Source organism: Dendropsophus ebraccatus, chromosome 2 (assembly GCF_027789765.1).
Source record: "Dendropsophus ebraccatus isolate aDenEbr1 chromosome 2, aDenEbr1.pat, whole genome shotgun sequence".
In the NCBI taxonomy this organism is placed as follows: Eukaryota; Metazoa; Chordata; class Amphibia; order Anura; family Hylidae; genus Dendropsophus; species Dendropsophus ebraccatus.
Window position 1 is genome coordinate 15161736 of NC_091455.1, and position 23939 is coordinate 15185674.

Genomic DNA, 23939 nt, shown 5'->3' on the forward strand with positions numbered 1-23939 from the left:
GGAGAGCTTTGGCCGTCCGTCCGAAGATGACGTTGTGGCACAAGATGGCGGAAGGGTGTGACACGGATCAGGTATGTATAATGCACCACACTTCCGGGTACACGTGCGGGGGTGGTGGGACACGGGGAAGGGGGCGATTCACAGACATAACATACATTACAAAGTTGTATAACTTTGTAATGTGTGTTATTCTGTGAATAATTTCTTAGCGCCGCACTACCCCTTTAATGCAGTGTGGAACATTGTCTCTTGTTCTATGGGATCCCGGCCGGAGCGTATACACATCGTATCCGCTCCAGCCGGGATCCCATGCCGGGCCGCAAAGAACTGACATGTCAGTTTTCTGCGGCGGCAATTCAGTGAATTGCGGCCGTTGGAAACCCTGTCAGTTCACACAATGAAGCGAGCGGCTTCACTTCATTGTGTGCTATGGGGAGTTCTGATGCGGGCGCGCGCTGGTGCGCCCACATCAGAACACTATGGCCATAAAGATCATCCAGGTGGTACTGCAGTACCGGCTGGGATGATCTTGGCAGAGACCAGCCGTTTCCGTGATCATGTGTGAACATGGCCTTATAGTAGTTATGTTATGGTATGTAGGGGGTAGTATTATAGTAGTTATATTATGGTATGTAGGGGGCAGTATTATAGTAGTTATATTATGGTATGTAGGGGGCAGTATTATAGTAGTTATATTATGGTATGTAGGGGGCAGTATTATAGTAGTTATATTATGGTATGTAGGGGGCAGTATCATAGTAGTTATATTATGGTATATAGGAGGCAGTATTATAGTAGTTATATTATGGTATGTAGGGGGCAGTATTATAGTAGTATATTCCTGTATGTAGGGGGCAGTATTATAGTAGTTATATTATGGTATGTAGGGGGCAGTATTATAGTAGTTATATTATGGTATGTAGGGGGCAGTATTATATTATGCAACTCTTTTAAGCCTAAGCTAGATATTTTCCTCTGGATATTTTTGTTGTTACCCATACTAATTATAATTTGTAATTATTTTTTGGCTGACTATATCTAAGCAATCTACATGAGGCGGCTCAGCAGTAATTCTTAGATTTGTTACTGATTTTCTTGTGTTCCGTGTTATTGATTCCTGCAATGAACCTTTCTGGTCTAATGAATGAACACACTGAATAATCAATTTGCATGGGGTTTAAATCTCATTTCAATTTGAGAGATTTGATGAAAATTGATGTACATTAGAACAAGTTTTACAATGGTGCTGCTATAAAAAAAACAAAAAACTAACCTGATGCATGATGGGATATAGGGGGTGTTTTTAGCATATACATGATAGAGACAAAGTGATACATAAATTATTACTTATATTAAGTTATTACTGTATATTTCTCTTAATTATGTTTTTACACTGTGTGATCAGATATTTAATATCTGTTATTTTTACTCTCGCCTGGTGCTGACTTTGCACACTGTGTGGAGCATTTACATTTACACTATATGATACTATTAATAGCAATATATTTATGGTACCAACATTTCTGGATCCCTCAACCCAGAGGGATGAAACATTTTGGTTAGTCATGCTCTAGTCAGAGAAGGGTAAGAAGTAGAGATGAGCGAACCGGGTTCGGGTTCAAGTCGATCCGAACCCGAACATTCGGTATTTAATTAGCTGGGGCTGCTGAACTTGGATAAAGCTCTAAGGTTGTATGGAAAACATGGATACAGCCAATGACTATATCCATGATTTCCACATAGCCTTAGGGCTTTATCCAACTTCAGCAGCCACCGCTAATCAAATGCTGAAAGTTCGGGTTCGGATCGACTTGAGCATGCTCCAGGTTCTCTCATCTCTAGTAAGAAGGTATTGACCAGCTTTGTGGCTGAGGAGACTACAGTTAGTCCTGGCTTCACCAAGGGAGTAAGGACATCTTTACTCTGTCTCCTCTAGTTTTAATGCTCGGCCTCACACCAGCCTTAGGAGTAGTTTCCAAGTAAACAATGTAACTCAGAAAGAGATGTCTTTACTAGAGATGAGCGAACCTGGAGCATGCTCGAGTCGATCCGAACCCGAACTTTCAGCATTTCATTAGCAGTGGCTGCTGAAGTTGGATAAAGCCCTAAGGCTATGTGGAAATCATGGAAATAGTCATTGGCTGTATCCATGTTTTCCAGACAACCTTAGAGCTTTATCCAAGTTCAGCAGCCCCAGCTAATCAAATACCGAACGTTCGGGTTCGGATCGACTCAAACCCGAACCAGGTTCGCTCATCTCTAGTCTTTACCTCTTTCAAGCCTCTGAACCCAATCCATTCACATCTACAGTACATGAAACCCAGAGTTAAAGAAGGTTTTTCTTTTTGGGGCCCCTGAACCTGATCCATTACCAGCTACTTTGCTACAAGCAAGTTATCTTACATGTCGGCCCTGATTTACTGTACTAAGATTGTCTGATTTTCAAGAACACTACACCTCAGGGTTTTAGTTTCCCAAACCAACAGATATATTACTGTGTCCTATTGCCCTTAGTAAATTTATAAGGTTTTTCACATGACAAAACTAAAATCCGGCCATCTTGTCACACTAGAAGTGGCCGATTTTTAGTCATAAAATGAAGGTTTATTTAATAAATGTAATACATGTTGGTTATAGTGGTTGTTAAAGGGAAATGCCCAAAACATGCCTACTTTTTGCTTCAGGTTAGATCCGGGCCCCATATGCTTGGGGTATCATTTTTCCACAAAAGCAAAAAATGTCTTCGGTGTGACAATATGAATTTAGTGATCACACACAAAGTGAGATATTGATGAACAAAATACCATTGTGTGACACAGAAGTGATATTCTGAAGAATAGAAGGATATTTTGTGACACAGAATTGTCATTTTGTCTGAAGAATAAAATGTTTTGGCACAGAATTTTTGTTTTGTGACTTCTATTCTAAATTTGTAGCATAAATTTTATTTTATAACATTTGCCTCTTAGCGAATTCAGCTGGGGGAAGGGGGTGGGGCCTAAGATAAGACCTGCGTACAAGTACCCCGGTCTTAAGAAATGTTCCCCGAAATGTACTTTTTATGTACACAAATACAAAATAAATCTCAAAATAAACTATGTGTCCACAAAAAATATGTGGCTCTTTTTGTGGTGTCCCAATGTGGGTGTTGCTATTCTTTACACCTCTCATAAAAGTTTGTACTTGTCTGTGATTTTGCTATAGCTGTTGTGTTACTGAAGATGACCACTAGATGTCGCTATAGTGTGTACCTAAGGTCTAGAAGCTGCACGGCTGAAGGAAACTAAAGGGTTATTGTTTGTGTATATATACCAGATTCTGTTGCCCAGTAGGATTTCTCCTCTCTTCTCTTCTGCCCTATTCTCTCTGTTCTATCCCGTTTCCTTATTACACTCTTTCCACCCAAACACAACACAGCACACTCGCTGGACAGGAAAGGGAGAAGTCTCCAAGTCACAAGTTAGTTTTAGTCAGTACCCCGCATGGGTAGGACGCAGAACAGACAGCTCACACAACCCTCTTTTTTGAAGCACCAAACACGCTGTATGATGCGCTGCTAAGCCCTTTAGGAGAGGACTAGCCTTCATATAACCTCAACCCACGCCGAGGAATAGGAGTCAGTATAGTTCAAGACAGTCTCTGCAGAAAAGCCAAAGAGCTAGGAACTGATCCGGATGGAGCAAAGTTACACAAGTCGATGAACTCCATCTCGCAGCGCGGGTGTACTAAGGAACTCTAACCATTCCGCTAATCCCAGGTATCAGGGTCTGGGGCCTGTGTCACCCATCAGTACGGTTCAGCCAAAGCTAGTTGGCAGAAGGCGGTGTGAAGACTATAGGAAAGGTCAAAACCCAGGCACAGGTTATTTCTTCTTCTTCTTCTACAAGTATTCTTCTCAGCACTCCAACCTCCCGGCAGAGCACATTACTAATTCGGTTGAGACTCTCATGGCACCCTCCTCTCTATTACCTCAGTACAACCTTATCAACTCTACTACATCCTACTCAGCACTTATCACACAGATCTGGTGGTTCTATGTTTGTGTATTTATTAGAACTTTATCAAGTGTACCTGAAGATTCTTTGTATTCCCTGCTGCACATTAACGAGTAGTAAACCAAGTCAACGTTATTACTGAGTCTGTGATCATTAACCACCACCTGCACAGCACCTATACCGCAACCTTAGGACATTTCCCCTTCCTGAGGGTGGCGGGTCCTATCACTATTCGGAAGGGTCATTACACCACTCTGACCACCTGTGACTACACTATCCCAAGGGAGCTGGCAGCAATCCGACAGGACACCGACCACAGGGAAGAAGGGTGCAACCGGCCTTACACCTAAAAAGAAGGCGTGCCATCCCACCTGTGTGCCCACCAGGCACTGGCATCACGTGACAAAACCTGTATCTCGGCCATCCACCACCGGAGTGGCGTCACACTTCCATCTAGCAAGTGACCGGCCGTCCCACCGCTATACCATACTCCGGGGGCTCACCACATTTTTGTTTGTAAAAACTGTATTTTGTGTTATTGAAGTAAATTTTGTGATACAAAATGCTTTTTGTGGACAGAATGCACTGCGAACAAATCTTGAAAGTGTAGATTGTACAGGTGCATGGGGTTAGCTACTCCACCCTGCCACATGACAATACTGCAACCCCCAGCTAGCCACCATCATACCAGCAGTCGCCCCCTTGAGGTACCATATCTAGCCATACTTCTGATTGTGTAGATGAAACTATTTTGCATTGTAATCTTCATCATAAAACTTTTGTGCTACATAGTGATAAGGCCAGCGATACGATTTTACCTACCTGCACCGTACCTGTATGACTACATATATATAGGCCTCTTGCTCAGAAGCTCCAGTACATTAGAGAGTCCCTGATAGGGTTAACTTATAGTTGGACCATTTCTTACCTTGGAAAACTTCTGATATGACACTAGAAAGAATGTTTTGTCTCAAGAACTATTTCCCTCAGAGACATGTTTATCAGCGTTCAAGGCCATTCTCAGAGGAAAGCTGCCTGTCTGTTACAGTGGGAATAATGTGAAAGTATCATTGCACAGAATGTATTGTTCTAACCTTTTTGAATAATAATAATGAATACTAATATAGAAGCTATTGCGCATGACTGAATATCTAAATCACTAGCACCGCCTCATCTATGTCTTATTAGCATTTGTTACCACCCTATATTTTATCTGTCTATAAAATGTGATTACCATAATAAAACTTGGGCCATTTTCTCCAGGCTTATAATCATGATACATTGTCTTATCTGTGTCAGTGACGTATAAGTAACGAGCTGGTAATACTGCAGGATTCCAACTCTAGATATAATTTAAAAACCATCCTTTACCTGGGTTTTTGGCTTCTCTCCATAGAGAGAGGTCAACATATAAATTTAACCTTAACATTTGGCGCCCTTGGCAGGGACTCAGCCTCTTGCAAACCAGAACGCAGACAGACGGGATGTGGTGATTTATCCGTCATCGGACGCGCAGATATAACTGGCCAGGTAAGAAAGACTTTCCTTTCTTACGTACTATCTGCGCCTCAGGGGAACGGATCTAATCAGATTCCCGTCACACCTGCGTTCTCTATATATGTTTGTAAAGCTGAGTCTATTTGTTAGACAAAGAACTCTGTAACCCAGGATAGGACAAGGTTAAAGTGCTGCATTGCCGTCGCAAACTGTGGTGTGATTGAGATAAGCTGTTGCTGTATTTATGCTGAATTAAGGAAAGGGATTGCCGAACTTATTCACTTCTGCGTCCTTACGGGGAGGCTGTGATTAATTCTTAACCCTTGTAATACAGCATAATATCGAGAACAGCTGCGAGGTCACAGACAGTAGGCATATAACTTTTGGAGTGAACGGGTTCCTGATAAGTGATATCTGTCTCGAGCAGCGGGAACAATACTTGTATTGATCCCATTATTTGTGCTTGTACTGTGGTAGAGAGCAGGTCAGAAGATCTGTGACTTACCCCCTTGCCCCCTAGGAGGAATTAGCAACGAGGGACAGTAGGTTGCTGTAGTGCGTCGCCATAGTGTGTCACTGTGACGGCTGGGCCTATAGTGGCTGTGCTTGTTAAGACCTAAGGTTTAGGTTTCGTTCCCCAATACGCTACCTAGGGATTAGCTGAGCAAGGATGAGACAGTTATTCTCTAAAAGAAGGGATCACCAGTCTCCACAAGAAGTTTATGTGAAGCTGATGTGAAGCTAAGGAAGATAGTTAGAGATGGGCATGAGAAGATGCAGTGCAAGATCTAGAACAGATCTTTAGGAGGTTTGATATGAAGGCAGATACATGCCTTAGCCCCACCAGCCTCTGGCTCTCTGACCAACACCTGGGAAACCCCTTACACTCCTGTGCACACTTATTTTTGCCTTGTGGGTAGGTAACCAGGCCTATATGTAACATGCAGGGCAAATGGGTCCTTGGAATTTCCAGGAACCTTAGGGGTTAATCGAAGTACTATCCCTAAGGGGGAATCAAGGATTAGAGTTCTAAGAGGGGAGGGTGTGGAGTAGATAGATGAGAGCCAGAGGGTCAGACAGAAGGAAAACATTCAGGATAATGGGTGGGAAGCACAGGTCCAGCTGGGTGGACATGTCATGTGCCGGTGACCAACAATATCTAGATAAGACAGAATATTGTAGTGTGTGTGGCAGACCCAAGCCACATCATTATGTTACACCATTGTACCCAGTTTATATCTGTATACAAACCCCAGATCCTGCGAAAAGCCAACCTACGTCCAATGGTGGCGTATAGACCCTCTGTTCTGCAGGAATCTTCCCCTTGGTCGGCTGTTGAAGTAGTTACTTTGATTTAAAGTGCCCCTTACCTGATAGTAAGACCAATGCCTTTGTGGAGGTGAGCAGCCTAACCTCAAATAGTGTACATTGCCATGTAAGTGTCTAAGTACAAAGCCACGTACTCAGACAAGGAGAACAGTCCAGCTCATTGCTAGATACAGTACTGAGAGAGCTGAAGAGGTTAATTAATGCTGCGTAGTGAAGCAGCATACAAAGTTTTTTTTGTGTCTTATTTGTTATGTTTTGTACAAGGCCATCAACCAGCTCTGAGGGCTGCAGATCACATGCAAGCAGCATTAGGAAAAAAAAAAAGAATCAGAGCTGTTAGTGTAATGTAATGTACTCTCCTACATTATACTGTATTTCAGCCAGTTTTACTAAGCTGGTGTTCCCCTTTAGAAGTATGTTACGTGTTAAAAAAATGTTGATCATTTTCTGTTGTCCCGACCGTGGAACATTTGCTTATTTAGCTACGCCACTTTTCTGTAATCAGCCCTCAAAGATGGCGACTGAAAGCCAACCACTCCCCATATCATCTACGTCTGTATTATAATTGTGACGTCTCAAAACCATGCCCTAAGCCAACACCCTTATATCCGGTTATCTAGTCCGGTGGCCATTTTAACTCCTGGCATTTCTGTCCTCCGCCCATACTGCTTAGTGTCACTGAGGGGGCGGGCACAGGACTTTCCGATAGAGTCTAACAACTGTTTTGCACATTTATTAATGAATATTATTACCTGATGGTGAAGAAAGTTAGACAAAGGTTTGTTGGAGGGAAAAGCAATGAGACTGTTTGAAGGAATCAGGTCTAGTAGACCTATTATTGTATAAGATTGTTATACGGAAGTGTCAGTAGGAGTCAGAGAGAAAAAGCACGTTTATTAGGAATGTCAAGAGAAAGTGATAATTGGTAAAGATCAAACACAGACGTTTGTGCACTTATTAAGAAGAAGTAGTTTACTACTGTAATATATATATATGTGTGTATATATGTGTACACAACTATCCTAATAAGTTCTACGCAAATTGTTTTTTTTTTCCTACTAAGTTATAAGTATGTGTGTCACTGTCCAAGGTTACAGTCTGGTGTATAGGAGCACATCTGATATCTTCTGTAACTTCAAGGATGTTAGAAAAAAAAAAAAAAAAAAATCCAAGAAGTTTTAACTCTTGTATCTATGATTTTACTGCTCACTGCTCAAGGTTAGAAGTGAGGCACAGAGCGTTCTGTTTACTGATAAGAGCAGCGTATTGAAGGAATATTCATTTCAGCGGATTTATTTAATTTTTTTTTATGTTTTTACTTTTAGGGTTAACAGTTTTGTGATGATTATGGCAGACTAGCTCATGACTATATTTATATATTGTCTTATCACTAGTAAAGCCACACCCATATCCATGGCTCCAGTCTGCACTCCTTATGCCCCCCCAATATATATATATCTTGTGCTAAGTGCATTGAATCCAGCATATCTGTTGACTCTTGATGTGGATTCAAATGGGGGAGGGGATAGAGGTGAATGGAAATGGGAGTAGCCCATTTTGATATTTAAAAAAAAAAAAAAAAAAAAAATTTAAACCCCGTACAAACTTTATATTTTTGAATAAGGATGTTTTTGTTACTTATTGTGTTTGATATTTTAAATTGTGAAAGATGAAAATGTAATTGAAAGCCCAAATATTAATGAAAGTTTAAAAGTTGTTTATTGTAGATTATCCCAGACTTTTCAAAGATGGATGACACAAGACGCAAGGATGTATGGTGACCGCCATGCAGCGTGACGTTCCACTGCAGAAACCGCTCCTGCCATAAGCTGGAGGTGAGGACAATCACTGAGACATGTAGGATGGTTGGAGGTAACTGTGCAGATGTCTATATGAAGCCCACCATTATGGGTTAATTGGCAAATTAGAGATTTGTTTGGTCCCTGGGCTTACCAAAAACACTTCAAAGAAGCGTTCAAAAAAACTGTTCAAAGAAGAAGAAAAGCTGCCATAGAGTGGCTGACGCAACGTTCACGCAGACAAACCCTGAAGCCTAAATGGTGATGGATGAAGCTGGTGATGCGGTGGTTTCTATGCTCTTCCCAAGGTAACAGCGTACATAGTATACAGGTGGATGGGGAGATGCTTCCAGTCTCTTCCTGAGGTAACCGTACATAGTGTACAGGTGGAGGGGAGATGTGGATCTGTTTGTTTTTAAGTCTTTTCCAGAGACAATCAGCAACAAGCTGTGAGACCAGCGGATGGAGAGAAGGTACAGGGTAAAGATGGCATGCAGACAGTAAGTAAGTAACTGTGTTTGCCGCCTGCCTTGTATCCCACTGTAAGTTATCTGACAAAACCAGCAGAAGGAAGCCATGTGCAATGTGATGTAGTATCCTCACATTGGGCGGCCCAGGGGTCAACAAATATAGCAGAAAGGGTTGTGTACGGCTGTATTATCTACACCTGTTATAACCTACTGTAAGTAACACGGTAAAGTGCCTGTCTGCATAGTCTGTCATCTTCCTGCCTGTTTCAGGGAATGTAAGTGGACGTCATCCACCTGCCACAGGTGGCCTATATAGGTATGTCCTTGTCTGTATTGGTGTCTTCTTTACAGGTCAGCCAAAGCTATGGGAGACAACAAAGCCAATGTCTGAGGTGATACTAGTGGCCTTAAAAGAAGCGATATAACTGAGGCCAAGAGTCCAAGTGTCTGTAAAGAGGCCTGTCAGTCAAAAGATGGGTTTAAGGATAAAGGATCCATACCAATGCTACTATTACAAAAAGGATCATATGATATATATTATTCTCATAAAAAGGCTTTGAAACTTTAGGTGATGTATGGTTTACACTTTGCTTTTATTTCTATGGTGGTTATCTTATGTGTAATATGTGATGATCTCAGTCAGACAAGAGACAATTCAGTAGGATCCAAATATTATATCAGTAATAAGCGCCCAGTTACTTCATATTATTGGTGTATGTATTATACTATATGATTATTTACAGGAAGAGATGTGACCATGCGACCAGTCATTAGTCCTGTGTGATCTAATCATAAAGATGTTTTCTAGGTACAAAATGAAGTAAAAAGACTAAAAAGAAGTGGGAATTTTGAGAATCCGGTACTGAAGATTGTGAATTCACTAATTGGTTATTATAAGTGAATCTAATGGTTACATAGTAGGTCACATTGTGGAGATTTTATTGCATTTACCTGTTATGCTGTTTTTGGTTTATGTATCAATGAACTTTTATTTTTTGCTTTTGCCATGAGATACGATTTGTTCACATCTAAACTTTTTATTTTCAGAAACTTTTTAAAGTTAGTTGTTGTGACTTTCCAATACCCACATGATGCCTAAGTGGTAGAGTCCTTGTGATAGAGTCACGTCTATTATATACAGTGAAGAACTTATTGTCTGATCACTCAGTGTCACAGGGCGACGTAGGAGTGACAGGAGACTAGTTAGGTTCGGGACGGAGGATTGTCTTACCTTTAAAGCAGTCCTACGGTAAAGGGACCTAGAGAAGGGGGCTACATCTGTAGTCAAGATTAGGGACAAATCTTAGGGACAGGAGTGATGAGACAATAAGGTTTGGTTATTTTGATAAAATCCGGAGAGGTATTTGTCATATATATATGATTGTTTGGGTATTGATAATAAGCTTTTATTTGTTTTGTTGTAACTAAGCTGTATATTGATGTATACTGTACAGACTCACCCATTGTTTAGTATTTTCTTTCGGTTATTGCAGATCTACCTACCTCATCTGCTGTAAGTTTGTTCCGCCATCTATAACTTTCAATAAAATGTATGGTACTATTTTTGTCTATCCTATGGTGATGCCCATAAACTAATGGGAGTCCTTCAGGGTCTCTTCCAAGTGGTCTTATGCATAATACTGATCTGTTTTTCAGTAAAAGTGTTCATGTGTATTTTCTCTCGTATAAAACCTCGACAAACAGGAAGAAGCTTCACCCTCATATAAGAGACTAACGTTACTATGCTTTCTTTCTCTTATCGGTTCTCTTGAATCTGTGCCGCCTGGACATTTCTGGAGGTTGGATGCTGTACTAGTACTTGGAGGATGTTTTCACCTGTGGTCCCTTGATCAACCTGCGACTGAGGGTAGAGTCCTTAAAACCTCCGGCTACGACCCAACCACCAGTGATGAACCATATCCATGCTCCACGGATGTCAAATGGGGGAATGATAAGGCCAGCGATACGATTTTACCTACCTGCACCGTACCTGTATGACTACATATATATAGGCCTCTTGCTCAGAAGCTCCAGTACATTAGAGAGTCCCTGATAGGGTTAACTTATAGTTGGACCATTTCTTACCTTGGAAAACTTCTGATATGACACTAGAAAGAATGTTTTGTCTCAAGAACTATTTCCCTCAGAGACATGTTTATCAGCGTTCAAGGCCATTCTCAGAGGAAAGCTGCCTGTCTGTTACAGTGGGAATAATGTGAAAGTATCTTTGCACAGAATGTATTGTTCTACCCTTTTTGACCTTTTTGAATAATAATAATGAATACTAATATAGATGCCATTGCGCATGACTGAATATCTAAATCACTAGCACCGCCTCATCTATGTCTTATTAGCATTTGTTACCACCCTATATTTTATCTGTCTATAAAATGTGATTACCATAATAAAACTTGGGCCATTTTCTCCAGGCTTATAATCATGATACATTGTCTTATCTGTGTCAGTGACGTATAAGTAACGAGCTGGTAATACTGCAGGATTCCAACTCTAGATATAATTTAAAAACCATCCTTTACCTGGGTTTTTGGCTTCTCTCCATAGAGAGAGGTCAACATATAAATTTAACCTTAACAATAGTAACTTTTTTGTGCAACAAGGCGGCAAAATACATGAGTCAGTATACAGAAGCATTGGCTTCCGAACAGTAACCCGGAAGAATGAAGATCAACATTGTAACAAAAGCTGCTAAGATGCTGAAAATGGCAACAAACATGGAAAACTAAGATCAGAGAGATCAAAGAGAAATTTCCCCTACAAGTGTGTGCTAAAAGATATCAAATGGGCAAGTCATAAGAAAGTGATGAAACAAAGGTCATCCAGAGGTGGAAGGAATACACAGAAGACGTCTACAGAATAGACATCAATAACCAAGACCCCGAGGAGACTTCACTGCTGTCAGATGTGTCGAGAAATTCTTGCTAAAAAGGAAAAGGCAACATAAAGAAATCTCCAGCATCATAACAAAGGGAAGAGAACAATACGCGGATCCAATTATGGCAAAGAGTCCGGGAACCTCTCAATGGTCCTTGTGTGGAAATAGTCAATAATTCTAGATAAAGATATATAGGAAAGAGAAATATAGGAGATAGGTAGGTAGATAGATAGATAGATAGATAGATAGATAGATAGATAGGAGATACATAGATAGATAGGAGATAGATAGAAGATAGATAGATAGAGAGATAGATAGATAGATAGATAGATAGATAGATAGATAGATAGATAGATAGATAGAAAGGAGATAGATAGATAGATAGGAGATAGATATTAGATAGATAGATAGATAGATAGATAGATAGATAGATAGATAGGAGATAGATAGATAGATAGATAGATAGATAGATAGATAGATAGGGGATAGATAGATAGATAGATAGATAGGAGATAGATAGATAGATAGATAGATAGATAGATAGATAGATAGATAGATAGGAGATAGATAGGAGATAGGAGATAGATAGGGGATAGATAGATAGATAGATAGATAGATAGATAGATAGATAGATAGATAGATAGGAGATAGAAAGATAGATAGATAGATAGGAGATAGATAGATAGATAGATAGATAGGAGATAGATAGATAGATAGATAGATAGATAGATAGATAGGAGATAGATAGATAGGAGATAGATAGATAGATAGATAGATAGATAGATAGATAGATAGATAGGAGATAGATAGGAGATACATAGATAGGAGATAGATAGAAGATAGATAGGAGATACATAGATAGGAGATAGATAGATAGATAGATAGATAGATAGATAGGAGATAGATAGATAGATAGATAGATAGATAGGAGATAGATAGATAGATAGATAGATAGATAGATAGATAGATAGGAGATAGACAGATAGATAGATAGATAGATAGATAGATAGATAGATAGATGATAGATAGATAGATAGATAGGAGATAGATAGATAGATAGATAGATAGATAGATAGATAGATAGATAGGAGATAGATAGATAGATAGATAGATAGATAGATAGATAGATAGGAGATAGATAGGAGATTCATAGATAGGAGATAGATAGATAGATAGATAGATAGGAGATAGATAGATAGATAGATAGATAGATAGATAGATAGATAGATAGATAGATAGATAGAAGATAGATAGATAGGAGATAGATAGATAGATAGATAGATATGAGATAGATAGATAGATAGATAGATAAAAAAAGGAAAATTCATGAAGCAGCACTACTCCTGAATAGGTTGGTGCCTGCAGATTGCTCCTGCCACGAGCCTCAATCAATATAAATGCAAAAAGTCCGCAGCACTCGTAGATGCATGAAAAAAACTCAGTGGTTTATTAAATCACAACTCCATGTGAACAAATAAGTCAGAAAAAAGTGCGGCAAAAACACATAAATGCATTTATGTGTTTTTGCCGCACTTTTTTCTGACTTATTTGTTCACATGGAGTTGTGATTTAATAAACCACTGAGTTTTTTTCATGCATCTACGAGTGCTGCGGACTTTTTGCATTTATATAGATAGATAGATAGATAGATAGATAGATAGAAGATAGATAGATAGATAGATAGATAGGAGATAGATAGATAGATAGATAGATATGAGATAGATAGATAGATAGATAGATAGATAGATAGGAGATAGATAGATAGATAGATAGATAGATAGATAGATAGATAGGAGATAGATAGATAGATAGATAGATAGATAGATAGATAGATAGATAGGAGATAGACAGATAGATAGATAGATAGATAGATAGATAGATAGATAGATGATAGATAGATAGATAGATAGGAGATAGATAGATAGATAGATAGATAGATAGATAGGAGATAGATAGATAGATAGATAGATAGATAGATAGATAGATAGATAGATAGATAGATAGATAGGAGATAGATAGGAGATTCATAGATAGGAGATAGATAGATAGATAGATAGATAGGAGATAGATAGATAGATAGATAGATAGATAGATAGATAGATAGAAGATAGATAGATAGGAGATAGATAGATAGATAGATAGATAGATAGATAGATAGATAGATAGATAGATAGATAGATAGATATGAGATAGATAGATAGATAGATAGATAAAAAAAGGAAAATTCATGAAGCAGCACTACTCCTGAATAGGTTGGTGCCTGCAGATTGCTCCTGCCACGAGCCTCAATCAATATAAATGCAAAAAGTCCGCAGCACTCGTAGATGCATGAAAAAAACTCAGTGGTTTATTAAATCACAACTCCATGTGAACAAATAAGTCAGAAAAAAGTGCGGCAAAAACACATAAATGCATTTATGTGTTTTTGCCGCACTTTTTTCTGACTTATTTGTTCACATGGAGTTGTGATTTAATAAACCACTGAGTTTTTTTCATGCATCTACGAGTGCTGCGGACTTTTTGCATTTATATAGATAGATAGATAGATAGATAGATAGATAGATAGATAGATAGATAGAAGATAGATAGATAGATAGATAGATAGATAGATAGATAGATAGATAGGAGATAGATAGATAGATAGATAGATATGAGATAGATAGATAGATAGATAGATAGATAGATAGGAGATAGATAGATAGATAGATAGATAGATAGATAGATAGATAGATAGATAGATAGAATGTAGAAACGAGTGGCACTCCAAGTCACAACGCGGCGGGTGCCAGCCGATATGATTCCGACCACGAACTTCAATCAATAAAGTAACGATGATCAGTGGCACACCAGTAGCGTGAAAAACCAAAGTAATTTATTGTTCAACCTTCAGAACATTCAATATATGCAGCACAGCAAAGCACGACGTTTCGGCGGGGTGACCGCCACTTGAAAATGGCGGTCACCCCGCCGAAACGTCGTGCTTTGCTGTGCTGCATATATTGAATGTTCTGAAGGTTGAACAATAAATTACTTTGGTTTTTCACGCTACTGGTGTGCCACTGATCATCGTTACTTTATAGATAGATAGATAGATAGATAGATAGATAGATAGATAGGAGATAGATAGATAGATTTGTCATGTCAGAAGAGGTAAAAGTTTTACAGAACTCCTTAGGGCTGCATCCAACTGGGAGACAAATGCCAAGTGTCAGGTTTGGAGATTATTTCTGAACCCGATCAGTTTGGCAAATCTGCTCTGCGCCAGCGGTGACACAAATGGTGATTTCTCTTCTGTCCATTCATTTTGATCATTGATGAAAGTAATCTAGTAACACTTCTATTTCACAAGCACTTACTCCTCTTCCTGCTGCACAATACTGTACAACAAATAACACCGCCATACAGTGACCAGATATTAGCAGTAATGATTGATTGTAACAGCCGCACTCCACAAGATTACATGTAACCCAATGTGCCGCTCTGGACTGGAAGGTCAAGTAGTTTTATTACAGGTCATATCCATACTGTACAGGAGAAATAGCAGAGGAAAGTCCCAGAACCAAGTCTGTATAGTCTGGAGGAAACATGATGGAAACATTTATATATGTTACAGGAGGAAGAAGGGAAAGGAGGACATAATGGAAATCTTTATATATGTTACAGGAGGAAGAAGGGAAAGGAGGACATGATGGAAACCTTTATATATGTGACAAAAGGAAGAAGGGTAAGAAGGGACATGATAGAAACCTTTATATACATTACAGGAGGAAGAAGGGAAAGGAGGACATGATAGAACCCTTTATATACATTACAGGAGGAAGAAGGGAAAAGGGAGGACATGATGGAAACCAGGAAGAAGGGAAAGGAAGGACATGATCAAAACTTTTATATATGTTACTGGAGTAAGAAGGGAAAAAAGTAAATTACAAATCTTTATAACTTTCTGAAACCAGTTGATTTGAAAGAAACATATTTTCGCTGGAGCACCCCTTTAAGGCTGGGTTCACACTATGTACACTCACCGGCCACTTTATTAGGTACACCATGCTAGTAACGGGTTGGACCCCCTTTTGCCTTCAGAACTGCCTCAATTCTTGGTGGCATAGATACAACAAGGTGCTGGAAGCTTCCTCAGAGATTTTGGTCCATATTGACATGATGGCATCACACAGTTGCCGCAGATTTGTCGGCTGCACATCCATGATGCGAATCTCCCGTTCCACCACATCCCAAAGATGCTCTATTGGATTGAGATCTGGTGACTGTGGAGGCCATTGGAGTACAGTGAACTCATAGTCATGTTTAAGAAACCAGTCTGAGATGATTCTAGCTTTATGACATGGCGCATTATCCTGCTGAAAGTAGCCATCAGATGTTGGGTACATTGTGGTCATAAAGGGATGGACATGGTCAGCAACAATACTCAGGCAGGCTGTGGCGTTGCAATGATGCTCAATTGGTACCAAGGGGCCCAAAGAGTGCCAAGAAAATATTCCCCACACCATGACCCCACCACCACCAGCCTGAACCGTTGATACAAGGCAGGATGGATCCATGCTTTCATGTTGTTGACGCCAAATTCTGACCCTACCATCCGAATGTCGCAGCAGAAATCGAGACTCATCAGACCAGGCAACGTTTTTCCAATCTTCTACTGTCCAATTTCGATGAGCTTGTGCAAATTGTAGTGGCACCCGGTGTGGTCTTCTGCTGCTGTAGCCCATCTGCCTCAAAGTTGGACGTACTGTGCGTTCAGAGATGCTCTTCTGCCTACCTTGGTTGTAACCGTTGGCTATTTGAGTCACTGTTGCCTTTCTATCAGCTCGAACCAGTCTGCCCATTCTCCTCTGACCTCTGGCATCAACAAGGCATTTCCGCCCACAGAACTGCCGCTCACTGGATGATTTTTCTTTTTCGGACCATTCTCTGTAAACCCTAGAGATGGTTGTGCGTGAAAATCCCAGTAGATCAGCAGTTTCTGAAATACTCAGGCCAGCCCTTCTGGCACCAACAACCATGCCACGTTCAAAGGCACTCATCACCTTTCTTCCCCATACTGATGCTCGGTTTGAACTGCAGGAGATTGTCTTGACCATGTCTACATGCCTAAATGCACTGAGTTGCCGCCATGTGATTGGCTGATTAGAAATTAAGTGATAACGTGTAGTTGGACAGGTGTACCTAATAAAGTGGCCGGTGTGTGTATATTTCAGTCAGTATATTTCAGTCAGTATTGTGGTCCTCATATTGCAACCAAAACCAGGAGTGGATTAAAAACACAGAAAGCATCTGTTCACACAATGTTGAGATTAAGTGGATGGCCGCCATTTAATGGCAAATATTTGCTGTTATTTTAAAACAATGGCTGTTGTATTGAAATAATGGCAGTTAGTTACTGTTATATGGCGCCATCCACTCAATATCAACATTGTGTGAACAGAGCCTTTCTGTGTTTTTAATCCACTCCTGGTTTTGGTTGCAATACTGACTGAAATATATGTAGTGTGAATGCAGCTTTAGCAAAAATTGATGGCCTATTCACAATTGATCAGCAGGGGTGCTGTGTGATCAGTGAGTGATGAATTATCATGTGCATACCCTGGAGGGTAATGTGTGCCTGGTGGAGCTGCTATCCCTGTGCAATCAGCAGAATTCTGAATGCAGCTCTGGATGTGGCTGGAGCAAAAAACTAAGCAAAGTTGATGCGGGGAAGCAATGCGCAACCGCTGAGGATTCCGTATAATTATCCGCCACTTCCTTTAAGCCCAGTAAATAAAGAAATCTAATTACGTTATATTAAGGTCATTTTTCCGGCCCTGGTATTTTTATTCCTTGTGCTTTTTGATGATATTTCATACTTTCTTAAGCTTTTGGAGGGATGTAATTGCATGCAGCGGATCTCCGTCAGCTTCCTCCCTATCTGCACAGAACACCTGCCTTATTAACCGCCATCCTGTGCACATACTGTAATTACACTATAGCATTAGCGGACGGTATTAACAGGTCAGATACCAGAGCGAATCCTGCTCCTCCTCTGTGTGGGGGCTAAGCTCTAGCTACTGGCTTATAATCAATGGCTTCCCTCAATCATCTTTCTCCTTATTAACCAATTAAAGGGCACCTCTGACTATTATGGTTGTATCTTACTGGCAATAAGTCTTTATACTAGTTGGAGCATCATGTTAGAAAGAAATTCTTTTAAATCAACTGGTGCCAGAAAGTGCCAGAGACTTTTAATTTACTTCTATTAAAAAAAATCCCCAGTCTTCCAGTACTTATCAGCTGCTGTATGTCCTGCGGGAAGTGGTGTATTCTTTCCAGTCTGACACAGTGCTCTCTGCTGCCACCTCTGACCATGTCAGGAACTGTCCAGAGCAAGAGCAAATCCCCATAGAAAACCTCTCCTGCTCTGGACTAGGAGATGCTGACTGCAATATTGTCTGCAATGGTTCCTAAGAGCACCATGCAGAAACAATCCTTTTTAGGAGTTGCTCTTTATCCACAGCTGATCCATTGCTCTGGATCAGCTAATCTAGACTGTACAGAATCAAATTCCTATTGGTTTACCTATCTTACAAAAAAAACCTGGCTTGTGCAGTTCTTTGCAGAGCTTTTGCAATCCGTTTTTTTTTTTTTTTAAGATTCATTTGTGGTTATTGACTTTGTTCCGTTTTTTCCATTGACTTCCATTATATAAAAAAACAGATAAAAAACACGGATCAAAACACATCTGTTGCATTAGTGGTCAACCACATTTTTTATGTACGCTAAAAAATGATCTGCTTCTTTCTATAATGGAAATCAATGGAAAAAACAGATCAACCTGGATGCACACAAATACATGAGTTTTTTTCTCTCGTTTTTTTTGCAAAAAAAAAAAAAACGCATTGCAAAAACGAAGTGTGAAGCCAGGGTTATTTGACCCAGTATTCCTTTTATATTTCTAGCCCTAGGGAGTCCTGGAAAATACGATACAACCAATGGCTGTCCTGTATCCATGTTTTCCAGGCATCCTTAGGGCTGCTTCCAACTTTTTCAGCCACCAGTAGCCAAATGCTGAGACTTCTGGGTTTGGACAGACTTCAGCATGCTCGAGTTGTGCTCTTCTCTAGTTTCTCGATAAATCAAAATCAAATGACCCTGATCAAATGTTTTCATACACCAGTTCTTAATCCCGTGTATTGCCCCCTCTAACATTAATGACAGCTTAAAGTATTTTGTGGTAGTTATGGATGAGGCTCTTTATTTTCTCAGATAGTAAAGCTGCCCATTCTACTTGGCAAAAAGCCTCCAGTTTCTGTAAGTTCCCCGGCTGTCTTGCATGAACTGCGTTCCTAAGATCTCCTCAGAGGGGCTCAATGATACTGAGGTCAATAGAGTGAGATTGCCACTCCAGAACCTTCACTTTGTTCTGCTCTAGCCCATGGCAGGTCTAAATGCCCAAGTTCCCGGCTGATGAGTGCAAATTGCCTCCAGTATTTGCTGATAGCTGGCTGCATTCCAGTAGGAATGGTGTTCCCTTCATTATAGTCGTTGTTGACACCTCTCCAAATGTTCTTGTTCCAGAAGTTTTAAGGCTTATCTCTGTGCTGTTTGTATGTATTGTAGATGAGATACTTTGAGGCATTTGTGCAGTAATGGCTTTCTTCCGGAAACTCAACCATGCAGCCCGTATTTCGTCCAGTGGCTCCTTATTGTGCATCTGGAAACAGCCACACCACTACTTTTTAGAGAGTCCTGGATTTCAGCTGATTTGTGGGTTTTTCTTTGCATCCCGAACAATTTTCCTGGCAGTTGTGGCTGAAATTTTACAAAATTTTTGCCAACTTCTGTAGAGGTTATCAGGCCCAAATAACCAGGATATGTGAATTTTTAATCAGGGTCATTTGAATGTTTTTGGTTCTCATGATCGACCTGTCATTGGCTACAGCAGAACAAAGTGAAGGTTCCGGAGCTGCTCCTGACCTCAATATCAATGAGCTACTCTGGCGAGATCTCAGGAATACAGTTCATATAAGACAGCCCAGGAATTTACAGGAACTGGAGGCTTTTTGCCAAGAAGAATGGGCAGCTTTACCATCTGAGACAATGATGAGCCTAAACCACAACTACCACAGAAGAGTTCAAGCTGTCATTAATTTTAGAGGGGGCAATAAATCATATTAACGCTTTCACAAGCTGGGGTCATTGATGCATCAATGCCCAGGTCGTTTTTGGACATCAGCTTATGGGATCATAATGATCCCATAAGCTGATGTCTCTATGTCTGACCCCTCTCCTCTGTCCCCTGCCGCTGTTACAATCTTGTGACAGCAGCAGGGGAGAGAGGGGAGAGGACACAGTGCACGGCCGGGCACCCTGCCTTGCCTCCCTCCCCCCGCCGGCCTCCGTGGCCAGGAAAACGGAAGCCTGAGGCTTGCAGTTTCCATGGCTACCATCGGGGCTCTGCGATCTCTTTGCAGAGCCCAGATGGATATCGGAGAGAGAATTCTCCCTCTGTAGAGGGAGAATTCTCTGTCTGGAACCCTATAGATGCTGCGATCGTGCTGATCACAGCATCTATAGGGTTAACTCTCAGCGGCTCCGGTGCCGGTGCTGGGAGTTTCGGCGGGTCTCCAGCTATCACTGATAGCCGGGACCCGCCGCGGATGACACAGGCGCAGCTTCTGTGCCTGTGTTATCCTCGATACTAAATTAACGTCGCTGCAGCCTCAGGCATAGGCTGCAGTGAAGTTAATTTACTGTGCAGCAGCGGGTGAGGGTTAAGAACTGACTCCGTCACTATCCTAGACCACCAGGTAAGTTAGAAATGACTTCTTGACTACCCAGAAAATTTTAATTTTCTTTCTGCCCCAATATACCCCCAGATACAACGTTATAACGGCTTAGAGGGAACATTGTCTACGACGCTATAATTGTCCTCATATGTTCTACATTATCAAAGTAATCTACAGCCAAACAGCATTTAGCTGGAAACTACAAAGAGACAGAAGATAGACAACAAAATCTAATTATACAGGAAGCGTCTGTAATAATAATGATGGGCATGTGGGCAGATTGTACATGAAATGATGTGTCTGTCAGCTGCAACATTGTTTATGCCTCCGTCTCCACTTGTAGATGGATGCCATTGTTACTAAATGATGAACAGATGTAGCAGAGCCGACTTTATCACATGACTCATTGTAATGTCAATAAGGATGCGACGTAAGGTTATCCAAAACCGGGAAGTAGTGTCTCTAATATAAAGTTAGGTGTTCTATGCCCTTCTGTTGACTCTTCGCTCATTCTCCTCCGAGCTGTACAGATGTGAAGACATCAAGAAATGAACGCTCTCTCTCTTGCCTGGGAGCAGGTTCGGGCTTTTGGTTTCTCCCACGGACAATAAGTAGATGATACGAATCCTGACAATGAGATGCACCAGTAGACATCTTTTCATTGTCACCATAGTTTTATGTATATGATGTGTTTCTATGATGCACGGATTTCTCTGCAATAAGCGGCTTGTACTACAGAGAGGCACAAAGGGAACCTCAATGAATTGCTGGAAATTAGCTGTGATGTTAATGTTTGTTGGATATAAAGCAGTGATGTCGTCTTTCCTCGGGGGTCTCCACATTGCCGTGCTGTGTGTTATTCTGCAGGAATACAGATTTATGAGAATTAGCATCACCATACAGCCTGTGTAGCCAGGTATAGACCAAGACTTGTGCAGCAGCCGCCTGACACTATGTATAGCAAAGGAAAAGAAAAAGTATTCCATATAAATATGTGTGGCACATCCAAGAGAAATAAATTAATGTATTCTCAGAAATAAATATAATATATCTTTATTGGTGTATCAAAACTACAAGTGCAAGACAAACTTTTTTAAAACATTTAAAAATATAAAGAAAGCTTCACTGGACCGGGCAACGTAACCACGGTACCAGAACACCCCGACTGGTACAAATGTAACACCCCCTCCTGTAGGTCCAAATATTATACAACAATACATGAAAAAAATAAATGAGTAAGTGAATGTACACAGTTATGTCTCAATCTAGATATGGATGGACACAGAACCTGGAGTGACTCAAGATTACACAAAAAAGTATATATATAAATATATAAAATATGTAAAAGAACGATATCCCCATAGGAGGGAGTCCAAATCGGGGTCCAAGAACCCCACGCGTTCCGTCTCTGTCACGAGACTTTCTCAAGGTAACATGACTGGCATAGGATTTAGTCCTGTTTCAGTAACTTGGCCGGCATAGTCTCCAGTCCCATCCTGTTTTGGTAACATGGCCGGCATAGTCTCCAGTCCCATCCTGTTTTGGTAACATGGCTGGCATAGTCTTCAGTCCTGTCCTGTTTCGGTAACATATGGCTGGAATAGTCTTCAGTCCTGTCCTGTTTCGGTAACATATGGCTGGAATAGTCTTCAGTCCCGTCCTGTTTCAGTAACTTGGCTGGCATAGTCTCCAGTCCCATCCTGTTTTGGTAACATGGCTGGCATAGTCTTCAGTCCTGTCCTGTTTTAGTAACTTGGCCGGCATAGTCTCCAGTCCCATCCTGTTTTGGTAACATGGCTGGCATAGTCTTCAGTCCCGTCCTGTTTTAGTAACTTGGCCGGCATAGTCTCCAGACCCATCCTGTTTTGGTAACATGGCTGACATAGTCTTCAGTCCCGTCCTGTTTCAGTAACTTGGCCAGCATAGTCTTCAGTCCCATCCTGTTTCGGTAACACGGCTGGCATAGTGTCCAGTTTCAGTAACACGGCTGGCATAGTCCTTGGCGCCTTCTACTGTATATTTTATTGTCAAATATACAAAGCAGCAGAGTTTTACAGAGTCAGAAATGATAAGACGAGTCGTATTACTTTCTAAAATCGCTTTCCTTGTTTAAGGAACCTACGGCAATCTCCTCGAGAAGAAAAAAAAGTGAAGAGGAGGCATTTTATTTTCATGCTTGAAGGAATAATGGAAAATTCTATTATGTTTTCAAGTGCGGTGTAATCACATTGTAGGAATGAGGATCGGACCATGTCGGAAGCTGCCGCCTTGTAAACTGTATATTATTCTAAAAGGCAATGGTTGGGGGGGGGGGGGGGGGTCAGATATATGGAAATCATAGATGATTGATGAAGAATAGGAGACATATGTATGGGAATAGCAAGTAAATACCAGGAGCAGTAATAGAAACACGTCTGTAGTGTCACGATGCATCGTCTTTATATAAATATCCTTTTACTGATATTGGTGGCAAACTACTATAAGAGACACGGTAATGATTGGTCACAGGGGCATGTGGCTATGTTGCTAATGCATCCAGGAGATGATTAAAGGGGAACTATCAGCAGGTTAGAGAAGCCGAACCTGCTGATAACTCGCTATTACACGTGCAGTGCTGAGGAGGATGGTATGTCTCTTAGCTTCCATCTCCGCGCAGTTCCTGTGTTGTCGGAACAGAGCAGAGGAGGAAGGTAAGGTAAGAGACATACCATCCTCCACAGTGCCCCGTGCACAATAGAGAGATTAATCTAACCTGCTGATAGTTCCCCTTTAAGCTTGAACAGTGCAGATGCCATTTTTTCCTACCATTGGTTGTTTCCATCACAGTCAACGTCCCCCTGCTTAGTGTGAATGGTGCTGTAGGAGAGCCAACCTTTCTGTGTTTCTGATGGGGGGGGGGTTGCCCCTTTTGGCCATGCACTTCACCCATCCCACCAAAGAGGTTATTATGGCCAGTATCAATAGGATCCTGCATGCCCATAGTATAGGCTTATTATTAGCCCCTAGGAGACCAAAGTTTAGTGTAGGTTCCATCCTGGGCATGAGACCTGCTTTTGGGGATTTGCATATCTGTATGGGTTTGGTGTCTTGCCATTAGCAGCGAGCTGCTGCATTTTTTGCGTTTTTATGTTATCATGGTCAAGAGATCTGTGAGGAAAACTTGATCTAGAAATAAGTAA